Below are 15,593 nucleotides of genomic sequence, written 5' to 3' on the forward strand. Positions count from 1 at the left end.
CTCACTTGTCTCCTCTATAGCTCAAAAAAGATTGACTCAAGAGACAATCTAATCTTGTAATCGAGTCCTGCCTCATTAACATCACAGAGGTAGGATTTACAACATAGGAAAATCACATCAGATGACAAAATGGTGGACAACCACATGGTACTGGCAATTGTGACCTAGCCAAGTTGACACACATTTTTTGGGGACACAATTCAATCCATAACAGCATGAAAACAAAAATTAGGGTAGTCCCTAATCCCTCCTTCTTTCAGAGATGTTTCTGGGTGGTCTGACTTGTGTTCCTACTGGCCAGGATCAGGATGGTGTCGCTCCTGCCGCTAGAGGTGACTCCTGGATACAGATGACTCTCCCCTTAACCCGCTGATTGCACCCACTACTTGGCTTCTACTTGGCTTCTCGTCCTTCCTCCATTCCTGACTCCCACTTCAGTAATTGCTCAGCTGAAATGGGGAAGGGCTCGCCCCATATCTGCTCCCAGTGCACTACTTACCTCAAAACAACCCACCTGCATTACAGAGTAATGCCTTGTGCTCTCTGTCCCTGATCTAGGCTACACACGCCTTTTCATTTCTTTACAATCTCCTTAGCCTCAGTTGCCTAACAAAAGACAGCCAGTAGCTGGGCCAGAGAATGATTTAAGTAACTTTAACAGGTCTCTCTCTTCTGAGCCCCCAGGACAAAGGAACACTCACCTTTAATTGAGTATTCCTTTCCCAGAGGGCACTGCCTGAGGTTTATGGGAAGATCTCTTTTCATAGTTTCAGTGTAGTCTTAGTGACGTTGTTCTTGGTTGCTTACAATTTGACTCTAACTCATGGCAACCCCATGTGTGCAGAGAGGAACTGTCCATAGTGCTTTCAAGGCTGTGACCTTCCTGAAGCAGATAGCCAGAACTGTCTTCCAAGATACCTTTGGGCGGGTTTGAACCACCAACAGCCTGATCTCCGATACACAGTAGCCGTTCCTCCCATTAGACTCCTAGGTTATGATGTAGTTCGGTCTTTGAGTGATCCATGCACCGGTCCTCCAAACATTTCGGAATATGTGGCAACTTCTCCCCACTGTGATGGACTCATTAGTGCCATGGTTAGTTTGCATAGCTTACGAGGTAACATCACTGCATTGCTCAGTTTGGGCTAAAGAAAACTGATGATCCTAACCATGATAATTTACTAATATTCACCTATGACACCCAATCAAACCTATAAAAAAAAGAAAGAAAGAAAATCAAACCTATGGGTTTTCTTTAATGACGCATTGCCTAAAGTAGTCAAATGACTATTTCTTTCCTGATAGCTGTTACTAGAGCAATCCCCTGATTGAGTGAAAGAGAAAACTGGATTCAAAACCCACGAAGTATTCTTGAGGACCCTAGAAATAGCAGCATGGAACTAATAGGGTTCCAAGTTCCACAAAAGTTCAGTAACTTATACAATGGGGTGTATTGTTTTGAAACCATCAGCCCTCACGTGATCATGGTTTAACTGTATAATTAGAACAGTATCCACCACACCAACCTTTACAAAGCAAAGGTGGCAGGCAAAATAGCTAAAAAAAAAAAAAAAAGAAGGAGAAGGTTGAAGAGGAGGAAAAACAGAAAAAAGAGAACAAAAACAAGACATATATGGAATCTTAAAGTTTGCCTTGCCCAACACCCATCTGATAGCTGAACCCTCTCTAACATGGAACAACTTTGTGGCAGTGGGGGAGGGAACGCAAAGGAGTTGAGAGGATTATGAAGCTGAAAAGCAGAGTTATAAACTCTACAGGGTGTGTGTAGTGGCCTGAAAAGAGGAAATAAATCATTGCATATAACACTTTTTAGCTCTTTGCCTTCCTCCTCAAGAACAAAGGACAACGTGCAACAAATGCCTGTAAGACTTAGAGCCTGGCTTGAGGCTGCCCGTGCTGAGGGATTGTTTGTCCTGGTTTTGGTTATCCTAGGGAGCAGTCAGGAAGCAAGTTGGGCAGTCTTTGCAAAATCAAGAATCAAACTTTGAAAACATGGTCCCAAAATTTAATAAGGTCAAATGAATTATCAACAGCAAATTTCCTCTAAGCCTCTCCTTACATGACTAGCCTGCCTCATTCCTTGCTGCCGTCAGTTGTCGTCAAGTTGACTGCGACTCATGGCACCTACACATGCAGAAGGCTGCACAGCTGTGTAACAGAATGAACGTTGCCCGGCCCTGTGTCATCTTCGCGATTATTGCCATGTCTAAGCCCACTGTTGTGACTACTGTGTCAATCCATCTCACCGAGTTTCCCTCGTTTGCATTGACCCCGTACTTTACCAACCATGATGGTCTTGTCTAGCAATTGGTCTTTCCTGATGACACGTCCAAAGTAAGCAAGTTAAGGTCTCGCCATCCTCACTTCTAAAAGAGCATTCTGGTTGTATTTCTTCTAAGACAGATTTGCTTGTTCTTCTGGCAGCCCACGGCATAGTTGGTACTAATACCACAGTTCAAACGCATCAATTCTTCCTTTTTCATTGTCCGGCTTCCGCATACATAGGAGGCAACTGAAAAGACCACGGCTTGGGTCAGGCACACCATACTCATCCAAGTTACACCTTTGCTTTTTAATAGTTCAGTTGGATCTATACAAAATACTAAATGGAATAAGTTGTAAAAATATGGCAACTTAAAAATGATAGTGGATCAATTAAAAATATAACACTGCAAAGCCTCATTCTTACCCATTTTCTGATCTTGAGATCTAAGGTTCAGATCAGGTTTCTTTCTTTCGTAGACGGGTAGATGGGTGTAAATAAGATGCCTCTTCAGGAAACTGGAGCTGGTACCGACTGTGCCCCAGGGGCTCGAGCTGCAGGTCATCGTGCTCGGTGTGGGACGTCGGTGTTATCGTGGTGCTGACACTCGCAGAAGGCTACACAGCTGTGACGTGGAGTCAGAGTGTGCACATGTCAGTGAGCCTTATAAATACCTGCTCCCAGCTGTGTGATGCCACTTCAGAGAGCGCAGGCCAACACTTAGGAAACACCCAGGACCCCCTCATCATCAGATCAAATCATTTTATCAACTCTTCCTTTTTTCTGGCTTCCCTATATTTTCTCTTGTCAGATCTATATTTATGATTTTTTTTTTTAATCTCATCAGGTTAAAACCTCTTCTAACGGTTTTTTTTGTTTGTTTGTTTTGTTTTTTAATGATTATAGCTAACAACTTGAGTATTTCCTATGTCAAAGGCACTACGGTGTGTGTGGTTTAGATGAATTATCTCACTGAATCCTTGCAGTCATCTGCACTGGAGTGCAAGCTCCATGGGGGTACAAACTTTTCTCAGTTCTGGACACTTCTGTCTCCCTATTGCCTGGCACTTAGTAGGTGCTCAGTAAATATTTGCTGAAGAACAAATGAATGAGTGAGTGAAAGAACAACCTGTAAGTAGATACTATGATTATTCCCATTTACAGATGTACAAGGTCAAGTGGTCAATCAACAGTGGGAGCAAGACTCAAACGCAGCTAGGCTCTCTCCACAGTCTGTGCTTCTGATGGGTGTTGTATCACCTTTGCTCAGGTCACTTTTTTTTTTTTTTTTGCTCTGGTTTTTGTTTTTAGTAACTGCTTGCTTTAGGAATTGAGGTGCCAGTTGGGTGGCTAGAATAATGAGATTCACAAGGGTTGTTTTAACTCCACACCTAAACTCTTGGGGCCAGGGCTGGCCCCAAGAACTAGAAACTATTATCTTCACCAAGAATAAGTAAGTGAAGGAAAAAGCCAGTGGGGCAAGTTAAATGAGAAGCAATGCAGGCAAGCTGAGGTGCCAATTTCAGAGATTGGCAAATCGAGAATTGGGAAGGGCCTCCAACCTTGGAGGGAACAGAGGCTGTCTCAACCACAAAAGGTTCTGAAATGTAGGGGACAAAACAAAACCAAAACAGGCCAAGATAAAGTGGAGGGCAGGGTGCAGGGATGGGCCAGGGAAGTCATAAGGGTCTGAATTACTCAGAGGCCAAGCACTGAAGTTGCTCTTGTAAGTTGGCTGCTGTGTGATGTAGGGCTGGGTCAGTCCAGTTAAAGAGACCAGATGTAACACTGATAGTGAAAATGTATTTTTCGTTCACTTTCGTATAGCTTCTAGTACAGTGTTCAAACAGGGCCCAAAAAAGCAAGGGTTTATAATAAAAGGTAAAAAAAGAGGTGGGTCTCAGGCTGACACTGTATTCTAAAGCTGTTGTAGGACTGGAGAAACAAGAAGCATTTTTCATGAAATTTTACAACCACATGAATTTGGGGAGCCCTGGTGGCGCAGTGGTTAAGAGGTTGGCTGCTAACCAAAAGGTCGGCAGTTCAAATTCACTAACTGCTCTTTGGAAACCCTACGGGGCAGTTCTCCTCTGTCCTGTAGGGTTGCTGTGAGTCGGGATCGACTCGATGGCAGCAGGTGTTAGTGCACAATTTCACCTGTGTGCTATAGATTAGCAAGTAAGCACAATTAAGCCCTAGTGTACCTGGCTTACTGTAAGCCAGCGTGTACTGTGCTCACTGGTTAATCTGCCCCTTGTTCATGGATGTTGCCATATTTAGGAAAGACACAGACCATAAGTCCTGATTTTGCAATGTTTACTTAGACTTTATACATTTTTGCGCTTTGAGTCCACGCCAAAGGGTCAGTCCCTGCCTTAGGGCTGGTCTGAGGTGCTCGTTTTGCATTTTGGCTTCCCAGCATCACTAAGCCGCAGGCTGGGCAACCTTCAAGCATTTATTGCACTGTTGTCCGGCTTTCTTTATGCCAAAGCCACAGATCATTTCTGCATTTAATTATTTTGGTCAAAGTCAAGAGGAAAACCTAGGCACCAAAAACAACTTGGCCTTGCCCACCCCACAGTGATGTTCCATAGGGTCAAGCCCCTGTGCCAGTTGAACTTTCAAAAGACTGCATATGTTTAGCTTGCTGCCATGTATGTAAATGGATCAGGCATTGTCTGCGCCCGCAACACAAAATGCTGTTGGCCTGTCTTCCCTGCACACGTGTGTCGGCTTGTCAGCGTAGGCAAAGCCCGAGTTTGCTGAGTAGACAAGACCACCTCTTCTCTCTGCTGTTCCCCGTAGAAGGCACACACAGCAGACTTGTATTTCTGTTGAGTCTCCAGTTTTCCATCATCTATTTTTTATAGCACTGATACTAGACCAATTGCAGCAAATGACGGGTATTATTTCTGGCTTGGGTGCATCACGGTGCTGATTTGCTGTTCCTAGCTTTTATCATTTACCATGGGAGACCAAGTTCAACAAAATGTAAGTGTTTTGAGATGCTTGCTATTTTCAAAATACAGGTGATCGATGCCCCATGCGTGCGGGAAAGGGCCACGTAATAAGATTGGACAGAGGTAGAAATGTTATTTGGTACAGTTGGTGACAGGCCAACAACAAGGCGCTGACCAGCACAATAGTTTGCTGCGTCCTCCAGGTTTTCAACATATCACTTATCTTAGAGGATGCTGTTTTATTCTGAAGCAACTCTGAGGCCCTTCAGAATCTTATTTTCATGTGCTTTCTCTGAAATCTTTGCATGTCCTCATTGCTATGTGTTCTCCGAGTATAATAAACTTGAATTTTTAGATTTTAAAAAGAGTGATAAAGATTTGCAAGCTAGGAGGTTTAGAGGAAACCATTTATGAAGGACCATAAGCCCCCTGGAATTATCCCTCCACACGATCCAGACACTTTAAGAGTTAACACGCTCACTGGCTATAACACTATGTATCAACTTGGAATACTTTTTGCTCATAGTAGAATTACTTATAATAATTTATTAAATGTCTTAACAAATGACCATATTTTAAGTTGCAAATGTTAAGATTTAAATCTGTAGTGTATTTCGCCAGGTCCTTACTGGTTTTTACTTCCCTGTGACTATTTATGCATTTTAAGCATACAGCTATTACTGCTTTTTCAAACATGTTTTTGTTTTGTCCTGTATCCCTGATTCTGAGACTCTGTATTCAACATTTTGACTTTGTAAATATAGTGACCATTTTTAGCTGATAAAAAAGAAAATACCAAACCAGCATACAAATTGCTAATTTTCAGCATTCTTACATGCCTGAGCCTTACCTAGCAGGAGATCAGTAGGACACCAGGAATGGAAACCCGTCAGCCCTCAACTGGATTATTCTTTTTCTATTAAACTTGACAGCTAATTTGCAAGATCGCACTTTTTTAAATGCTACAGTTCTTGAAACCCTGACAGCTGAACCCCTACTAACACAGCTAAATATGCAGGTAGCGAATAGAACCCACAGGGTTTCCGTACATTGGTATCGTTTCTGAGATATGATTTTGGAGGGGGAAGGAGAAGAAAAGCAGAATTGCACGTTACAAAACAAGCCTGCACTTTTCATAGAGAGTCGGAAAAAGAATTAAAGACCAATATTTAATCAAAATCAAGTTAAAAAAATCGTATTAAGTGAGGACCCTTCCCTATACCAACTGTTGGAATGTTTCAGGTGCTTTTTCTATATTAAGAAGTGACATTTTTATAACCTCCACCCCTCAGGAATTATTTATTCTTAGAGAAGAAAAAATCCTGGACATGTGGCCAGATATGGAAAAAAAATATTTAGGGGATGACATTTTTTTGGCAAGAAATAGAAAGAAAATAGTTTTTTATGAAACACTTGGCAAAGCAGAAAACTTAAAAATGTTTCTAAACTTGCCCAGTTGCAAAACCACACAGCATGTTTTGCTTCTCTGTGATGGAAGAAGGGAAAACCCTCACCTAGAACCGGCTTAAAGAATCCCATCACTTCGCCTCTCCTGACAGGGATCAGTTCAATCAACGAAACTCCTGTTGGAATGCCTAGCCTGTCATGGGCTCTGCATGAAGATGAAACACATGGCATTCTAAGAAAGAACTGAAAGCAGCCAATTTCTCAGAAAAAAAAAAATGACCCTTGGAGGCTAACAGCACAATCATTTACACTAAAATTGCCTTAAATGTGGATCATGAGTTCTCCCAGGGTCAGCAAAGTTATTTGCGTCTGTTAGAACTACTCGTAAACAGGCTGCTCCTTAACTCAGAAGTTGAAGAACAAAACAGGGAAATCACAAAAATGTTCTGTTACTATATTTAACACTGTAACATCTTTCTCTTGATAGTTTTTATCCCATAGTCTGTTATAGTCATAAAAGAGTTTCATTGAATTGTTAAGAAACTAGTAAAACTAGCTCTTCTGAACTAGTAAACCATTGTGCTGCTTTTATCTTATGTTTGGAGTCAACAAAGTGTTTCTGTAGGCTAAATGGAAAGTGGAGAATTTTGTTTACGGAAAGGAAACTACATTGTTCTTTTTTTTTCCCCCCCCCATTTTACCTCAGCCTGAGGTCCAGGTGTTTGGGAAGTGGACAGGACCTGGTTTTGTGGAGACTCTGCGTTGTCTATAGGAAAATCCTTTACATTTTTCCCAGGTGCATAAAATGTAAGCCCTCCCTTTTCAAGGCGCCCTGTCTTCCCTTGGGAAACCCTGGTGACACAGTGGTTAAGAGCTATGGCTGCTAACTAAAAGGTCAGCAGTTCGAATCCACTAGGCGTTCCTTGGAAACTCTATGGGGCAGTTCTACTCTGTCCTATAGGGTCACTGTGAGTCGAAATATACTCAATAGCAGTGGGTTTTCAGGTTATCTTCCCTTGTGGCACAGTGGTTAAGAGCTTGGCTGTTAACCAAAAAGTTGGCAGTTCAAATCCGGCAGCCGTTCCTTGGAAATCCTGTGGGGCAGTTCTACTCTGTCCTATCGGGGCGCTATGAGTCGGAACCAACTCAAAAGCAATAGGCTTCTTTTTTGTTTTGTTTTGCTTGTTTGTTTGGCACCTTCCCCTGTGTTGGAATGACACTATATGTACCTAAACTTCTCACCTGCGCGTCCCACCTCTGCTTCAGCGTAAGGACCTCCCACCCATCCTGTGTCTTACAGACCATCTAGTGTTGGAGATGACAGTGTTTTCAGGCTTTATGGTAAAATTCCCTTCCTCTCCCTGCTGACAACTTTATTATTATTATTATCTCATTTCTCTTGAACTGCAATGGTATTGTCAGCAAGGGTTTCCTTAAACAGCGCAGCCGTTTTAGGGCAGCTTAAAGGTTAAAACAAGGAGCAGACCAGTTCTTGACACCGACTGGAGAAAGAGGAAGCGGCCACCTCCTGGAATCCCCACTGTCCTCACTCATCTCTGCTCCCTCCTGTCCTGAGCAGATATCAGCCTTGGCACGGGGTCCTGTTGCTGCTCTGCACCAGGCCTCGAGAAGCTCCAAACTGAAACTCAAAAGTTGTGGGAATTCTAAGGATAAACGTCAAGTCAAAGCCATCATTGGAAAATCAACTCCTCCTTCTATCTCGCCCTGAAAAACAATGAAAGAAATAGTGTTTCTAAAGCATTTAAATAATTGCTGAAAAGGAAGAAACTATGGACAATCTCCCTTTCAACGAATGTTGCCAGTTCTTACCTTGGTTACTTTTCTTCAGCAAAGGAAGTTAGAGGCTCAGATTAATAAATGTTGCTGAGAGCAACCAGAACGCAGGCATTTATTTATATTATGCTTTACTCAAAAGTTTTTTACTTTTTTTTTACTCAACACACTAATTTTCAGAACAAATGTTAGGACTGGAGGTAAAGGGAGAAATCATGCCAGGAAGTATGGCAGCATTTGGTAAAATGGGCCAGGCTTTCCTGTTGGGGATCCTTCAGAGTCACCTAAGTATGGACTATCAGGTCTTCATTTTGCAAGTCACTACCAAGGGTGAGCCGTTGTATGGATTACAACTCTTTTTTTCTCAGCTGGGAGCAGACACAGAGCCCTGGTGGTGCAGTGTTTAAAAGCTCAGCTGCTAACCAAAAGGCCAGTAGCTCAAATCTGCCAACTGCTCCTTGGAAACCCTATAGGGCAGTTCTACTCTGTCCTATAGGGTCACTATGAGTCCGAACCAACTTGAGGGCAACAGGTTTGGCTTTTTGGTTTAGTGGGCAGGAATGAGGGAGCCCTGAGTTTGGCCTAAGAGTGCCCTGGGGGGGTTGGAGGAGGGGCATATCAGTGTGGCCCTGGGCTGAAGAAGGCTCCTGGATGGTGTGGCAGGAGAGAAACAACTGGAGAACTGACCTAACTGGGTGCAGAAGAAGGCCACCTGGGCTGGGTGTCACCATAGCACCTGCCTTGCACAGTGATCAAGCCTTGACTCCATCTGGGAAAAGCGTTTTGTCCGACCGTTAACATAAAAACAGAAGTGACCTGACGATATAGAACAAGGCTACCTGGGCTGGATGTCACCGTAGCACCTGCCTGGCACAGTGCCTCATCAAGCATTGGCTCCATCCAACCGTTAGCATAAAAACAGGAGCCAACGTCTTGATCGTTAAACATCAATGGCTTCAACCGTAAAACTTACCCTCCCCTCCCACTGTCTCCAGGTCCTCAGTGCCTCCAGAACACCCATTCAGTCATGATCACTCACAGACCAAGGAAGACTCTTAAATGAAACAATGGATTTGCTACTTGTTTTAATCCTGATTGCCTTTGGTGTAGAGTGTATTTTTTATTTAAATTCAGTACAAGCTCACAGTTGAGCTACAATAACCACATGAAGGCTAGTCATTTTTCAGGATGACAAAACTACGAAGTTTGTTGAGATTGCTTTCTCATTGACACAGTGCCCGAGCACTCAATAAATGATGATGAGGCAAGCTATTTGGGCCTTTTACAGCAGGTCACTTCCAATGCCACCACAGCAGAGCGCACCCACACATGGATGCTAAGCCAGGTTGCCTGTGTGTGGGACGCGGTCCTACCCTTGGACCTGTGTGACTTTGCACCTGTCCATGCTGTTTTCACACCTGTAAAATGGGGAGAAATAACAGGACCCACCTGTGTGCTATTGGGAAGATGACCTGAGTTAGGACATGTATGGGTTTTAGAAAGAGCCTGCCATGTAGTAAGCATGCAAGTATTGACTTCAGTAAATACTATAATTGTATTGCTGGGAACTCAGGAACATTGAGATTGTATAAAAAATCATATTTTAAACTTTTCCGTGGATATTTGTTCATTAAGACTGTCAAGTAAGCTGAACTCCATTGAGGTACACACACAGAGTTTTAGTTATCTGAACCCACCAGCACTCCTCGGGAGAGAGAGGTGGCAGTCTGTTTCCATAAAGATTTACAGCCTTGGAAACCATATCGGGCCGTTCTACTCTGTCCTGTAGGGTCTCTATGAGTCGGAATCCACTGGATAGCTGTTGGTTTCGTTTGAGTTTGAGTGAGTAGGTAAAACAGTTATTTTGGTCCATCATAGACTAAGGGACAAACACACACACAGAGTCAAATATTTTAATGATATAATCCAGGGATGATAGTTTAACTAAATTTTAGCATAGAAGCAGAATACATTTTTTTCTGTGAGATAATCGTCTGATATTATTCATAACCAGGTAGTTCAATCAGAATGAGGACTAGGAGGGTCTTAGGGAAGGGGTCTGCCTGGTGTGGGTGTGTAGAATGAAGACATGGAGGGGCTTGGGGGGAGGTCTGCCTGGTGTGTGAGTACAGAATGAAGACTAGAAATGGCTTGGGGAGGGGTCTGCCTGGTGTGTGTGTGCAGAGTGAAGATTGGCAGGGGCTTGGGGAGGGGTCTGCCTGGTGTGTGTGTGCAGAGTGAAGATTGGCAGGGGCTTGGGGAGGGGTCTGCCTGGTGTGTGTGTGCAGAGTGAAGATTGGCAGGGGCTTGGGGAGGGGTCTGCCTGGTGTGTGTGTGCAGAGTGAAGATTGGCAGAGGCTTGGGGAGGGGTCTGTCTGGGGTGTGTGTGCAGAGTGAAGACTAGCAGGGCCTTGGGGAGGGGTCTGTCTGGTGTGGGTATACAGAGTGAAGACTAGCAGGGGCTTGGGGAGGGGTCTGCCTGGCGTGGGTATGCAGAGTGAAGACTAGCAGGGCCTTGGGGAGGGGTCTGCCTGGTGTGGGTATGCAGAGTGAAGACTAGCAGGGCCTTGGGGAGGGGTCTGTCTGGGGTGTGTGTGCAGAGTGAAGACTAGCAGGGCCTTGGGGAGGGGTCTGTCTGCTGTGGGTGTGCAGAGTGAGGACTGGCAGAGGCTTGGGAAGGGGTCTGTCTGGGGTGTGTGTGCAATTTGCCTCTTTTCCCCTTGTCATCAGAATCGTTCCATTTAGGAGTGGAAGCTTTCTCCCCAGATTTGCAGATATCTGAAAAAATTGTATTCTGCCCAGGAGGGAAAAAATAGCTCACTGTGATTTCTTTGAAGCAAATCTCCTGGGATGTCACAATGGGGTGTTTATTGCTGTTGGAGGCTTGAGGCTTATCTCCAGGAACAGGCACTGTGTCTCACATAAAGCCTGGGCCCTCCTTCCCAAGGCCTTGATTAGGCAGCGTCTCCTGAAGGGGTGTGAGGACCCCTGACGTGTCCCCACCCATGCCCCTCACTTCCTTCCTGATCTGAAATTCCTATCCCTGGAGTCAGTCCTGGGTTTAGAAAATACAAATGACTTGCCTTAGGTGCCTCATAGTTCACCTGAGGGGAACATGTGTTCAGCTTCTCCTGCTGGCACATTTTAAAGCCATAAATGGCCAGATACACTGCTGCACCCTACAAGCAGCAGTGAGAGGTCTCCGAAAGGTGCTCTTCAATTAGCAAAGAGTCTTGTCAATGGAAATGTGAATTGCAGAGAAAGAAAAGATTATCAAGAGCTGATATAAGGACTAGAGCCCTGGTGGTACAGTGGTTAAGAGCCGTGTCTGCTAACCAAAAGGTCAGTAGTTCGAATCCACCTTGGAAACCCTGTGGGGCAGTTCAGCTCTGTCTCACAGGGTCACTCTGAGTTGAAATTGACTCGACAGCATCAGGTTTGGTTTTTTGGTTGGTCAAGTGATTGTTTGACAAGAGGGACATGAGTCCGGCCACGTTGCACAAAGAACTGGCTTTGGGGGAGAGAAGGCACCAGAACAATTGGTGGGGGTGGGGCCGAGGCCACCTGGGGAGAACTGACCTTATAAGGCAGGAAATGGGAGGTGCGTCCCTCTTGCCTTTTATACTCCCCTCCTCTCCAATCCCACACCACACAGATATGGAAAGGACCAGAAAAGCAGAGCGGGAATGGGAATGGCGGTCACAGAGAATATTAAACTATGCTTTTTGCTCTACTCCATGTTTCTATTTAATTAAAATGCTGGTCAGTGGTCACACATGAAGCTTTGTTAGAAAAACATTGTATTAGATAAGGGGCAAAGAAAGAGAAAATGAATCAACAAAACGAATCAGGGGCTATCAAAGCCGTCCTGCCTGCTTCATGCCCACCTGAGACCAACCTGGGTGACCCAGCCTAGATTTACCCTCTTCCAGACATTACTAAGGAACCCTGGTGGCACAATGGTTAAGCTAACCAAAATGTTGGAGGTTCGAACCCCCCAGTGGCTCCACAGGAGACAGACCTGGTGATCTGCTCCCATAAATGTTGTTGTGTTGTTATTGTGTGCCGTCGAGCTGATTTTGACTCAGCAACCCCTGTGACAGAGCAGAACTGCCCACCGGGCTTCCCAGGCTCTAATCTTTATGAGGCAGTTCTACTCCGGCATTAGGGCCACCATGAATCAGAATAGACAGGATGGCACACATCAACAACGTAACTACTAAATGGCGACCGATTGTGGTACGTAACAAACTAAAAATAATGACAGGGATTTTGCAGAGTTTCCTTTTCAGGATTTTTTTTTTCTGAAAAATAGGTACCAAAGTTTGTAAAGAAAAAGGTATACAGTGATATAGTTATGTCTTCCTCCGTTTGGTCTCGATGCTATTTTGGCTGTTTTGTGACTCAGGGCAGATCCCGCCCACCTACTTATTATAATATTTCTTTTCTAGAGCCAGAATAGGACAGACTCCTATACCGTTCTGATCTGGGTGCATTTCTTCAGCAGGTATGCTGTACTCCTGGGGAACTGTGTCTGTCTGGGCCTGGGGCTGACAAGGCCAGGAGGAAATCTATGTCTGCGTTATATCAGAAAGATTTCTCAGTCAAGTTAAGAAAATAAAATGGTGGGCACCAAACAATGTGAGGGTCCTCTGACCTCGCCTTGACATGTTCTTCTCTTAAGTTTCCAGCAGAGTCTGTGGCTCGAGACTCTGCACAGAAGCACTCAGTTTAAGCTGATACATTTGAAGGAGTTATAGGAAGCCAACGGGAACCAGGAAAGCAAAAAAAAAAAAAAAAAACCCACTGCCATCAAGTCTATTCCAACTCATAGCAACCCTATAGGACAGTGTTAAAACAACAACAACAACAAACTCCTTGCCATCGAGTCGATTCCGACTTATAGCGACCCTATAGGACAGAGTAGAGTAGAACTGCCCCGTATGGCTTCCAAGGAGCGGCCTGATGGATTCAAACTGCCGGCCTTTTGGTTAGCTCTTAACCATGTGATTGGGGAGAGGGCTTATTTCAGTGAAATATTTATCCTGGGGTCATCGGGAGCATTGTAAGGAAACTAACCTTACACCCTTTCCCTGAGAAGCCTTCTTTTTGGTACTCCTCAGTAACAGCCATTTCCCACGAGCCTCTACCTGTTAGGGCTGATGCCTCTTGCTCATTGCGGCTTCACGAAGGGACAGGAAATGCTCACGTCACCACGCCCAGCCCTGCTACCAGCTCTCTACACCCCTCCAAAAAGAAAAACCAATGTTTCAAAGTAGGCTCGTTACAGTGAGCTGATAAAGAGAAGAGGAGGGAGAAGAAGGGAAGGTCTCCTACTGGCTAATCTTTACCTGATAGATCAAACGCTGCCCTTCCTCCCCCTTTACTGAGACCTACTGATACCAGGTTACTAGGTGGTCTCTGGGCTGGCAGCTGAAAATTTAGTTTTTGTGGGTAAAAAGAAAAACATTAAAATCAAAGTGAGATGTCTGTTATTTATTTTTCTCTTTGATATTACCATGCAAACAATTTATATGAGCATCAGTCTCCACTGAACTTCATTTTCTACCAATACATTACTTTTAAAAAGACAATTTTGACTTCCTCAGTTGTAAATCAGGTTTTAAATGTACATATTTTTCAAGAAAAGAGGTCAGAATTGATAAAATTCATTATCTGCCATAGGGCTAAATTGTTTTTTTGTTTTCTTCATTGTGGCCTGTTATTAAATTCTTCTTTGGTGTCATTCACCACCAGCTGTGCGGTACTCTCAGTCCTCCATCCGCACATTGATTTGAATGGATACCTAACCCCAAACCCAGTGCTGTCAAGTCAATTCCAACTCATACGGACCCTATAGGACAGAGTAGAATTGCCCCATAGAGTTTCCAAGGAGCGCCTGGCGGATTCAAACTGCCGACCCCTTTGGTTAGCAGATGTAGCGCTTAACCACTGCACCACCAGGGTTTCCAGTGGATACCTAGTGAGAACAAAAAAAGGGACAGTCTACTTTCTAAAAGCCAGTGCTTAGTCATTGCATCAGACTTTGTATAAGGACGAAAAGAATCCTACGGAAAAAATAAATACCAAAAGGCTTAGTTCGGTATGACAGTGCAAAGACATTTTATAAATATTTTGATAAGTAGATACAAGAGGGTGATTTGTGAGGGGGTTATTTGCATTATGCTACATCTCAACGTTAGTTGAAATTCCTCATTTGCATTAAGTATCTGAGTTGTTTTCCGTTTGGAGGAATGTTCTAGGATCCAGCTCTTCAAGTCCCAAACCAAAAAACCAAACCCTTTGCCGTTGAGTCAATTCCGACTCATAGCAACCCTACAGGACAGAGCAGAACTGCCCCATAAGGTTTCCAGGGAGCGCCTGGTGGATTCACACTGCCGGCCTTTTGGTTAGCAGCCATAGCTCATAACCACTGGGCTACCAGGGAACCCTGCCCACCTTACATCCTAGGTGGGCAGTATTATCAGTGTCTGTATTTGAATCTGTCAAGAGGAAACTGTGTATTGAGCTAAGCTCTGTGTATCATTCACCAAGGAAAGGATTTAAGTTAACCACCAGGGCTGAGCTTAAAAAAACAAAAGCCATTAAAAGGGCGTGGGTGCTTGACCTTGAGGAAAACCTATAGAAAAAGGAGTGGCAAGAGCCATTTGTTCTCTAGCAGAAGAAAACCACCCTGTTTGGAGGTCTCCTTGTGAAAAATACTCAAGGGATACTGATTTTTTTTAAGATATAACTTTATCATTGTGTCAGTAACAATGGGGTTTGGATAGAACACAGACACACAGCTAGGCCAGGACATGCCTACTCCAGGCTTCATGAGGGCTGGTACTTGCTCACCTGTTGTCAGATGGCAGGCTAGGTGCCCAGCGCCCCCTCCCAAGGGTCTGAGCTTGTGACCGCAGGGGCAGGGCCCTGGGCTGCACCATCCAGGTATTCTGGCTCTGATGCGCCTGATACAAACTTCACCACTGCACCCTGGGCCTCCTCCCAGAGGCTGCGGCAGTTCCAGGAGGAAGCTCTGCCGGCCCTTTCTGGGAAGAGCTAACGGAGACTGACTCGCTCAAGGACGCCTTGTCAGCCACGGAAACGATGAGTCACGAGCTTTCTATCACAGTTCATTGAATGCA

The 15,593-nt window shown here is 44.4% G+C and overlaps 1 protein-coding gene across 18 annotated transcripts in view; it reads left to right on the plus strand.

Moving 5' to 3' along the window:
* Nucleotides 1–15,593, plus strand: part of SORBS2 (sorbin and SH3 domain containing 2) — a 200,995-nt gene that overhangs the window by 38,343 nt on the left and 147,059 nt on the right. For 2 of the 18 annotated variants that reach the window (XM_049866910.1, XM_049866924.1), the window contains one exon: nt 12,897–12,952. The exons of 6 other annotated variants lie outside the window; for them this stretch is intronic. The gene's annotated coding sequence lies outside the window, so the exon portion shown is untranslated. Of the gene's footprint in view, nt 1–12,896; nt 12,953–15,593 lie in introns of those variants that run through there. 10 more of the 18 variants (XM_049866904.1, XM_049866906.1, XM_049866907.1 and 7 more) reach the window with 6 other exon arrangements.

This window comes from Elephas maximus, chromosome 22 (genome assembly GCF_024166365.1).
Source record: "Elephas maximus indicus isolate mEleMax1 chromosome 22, mEleMax1 primary haplotype, whole genome shotgun sequence".
Taxonomy (NCBI): domain Eukaryota; kingdom Metazoa; phylum Chordata; class Mammalia; order Proboscidea; family Elephantidae; genus Elephas; species Elephas maximus.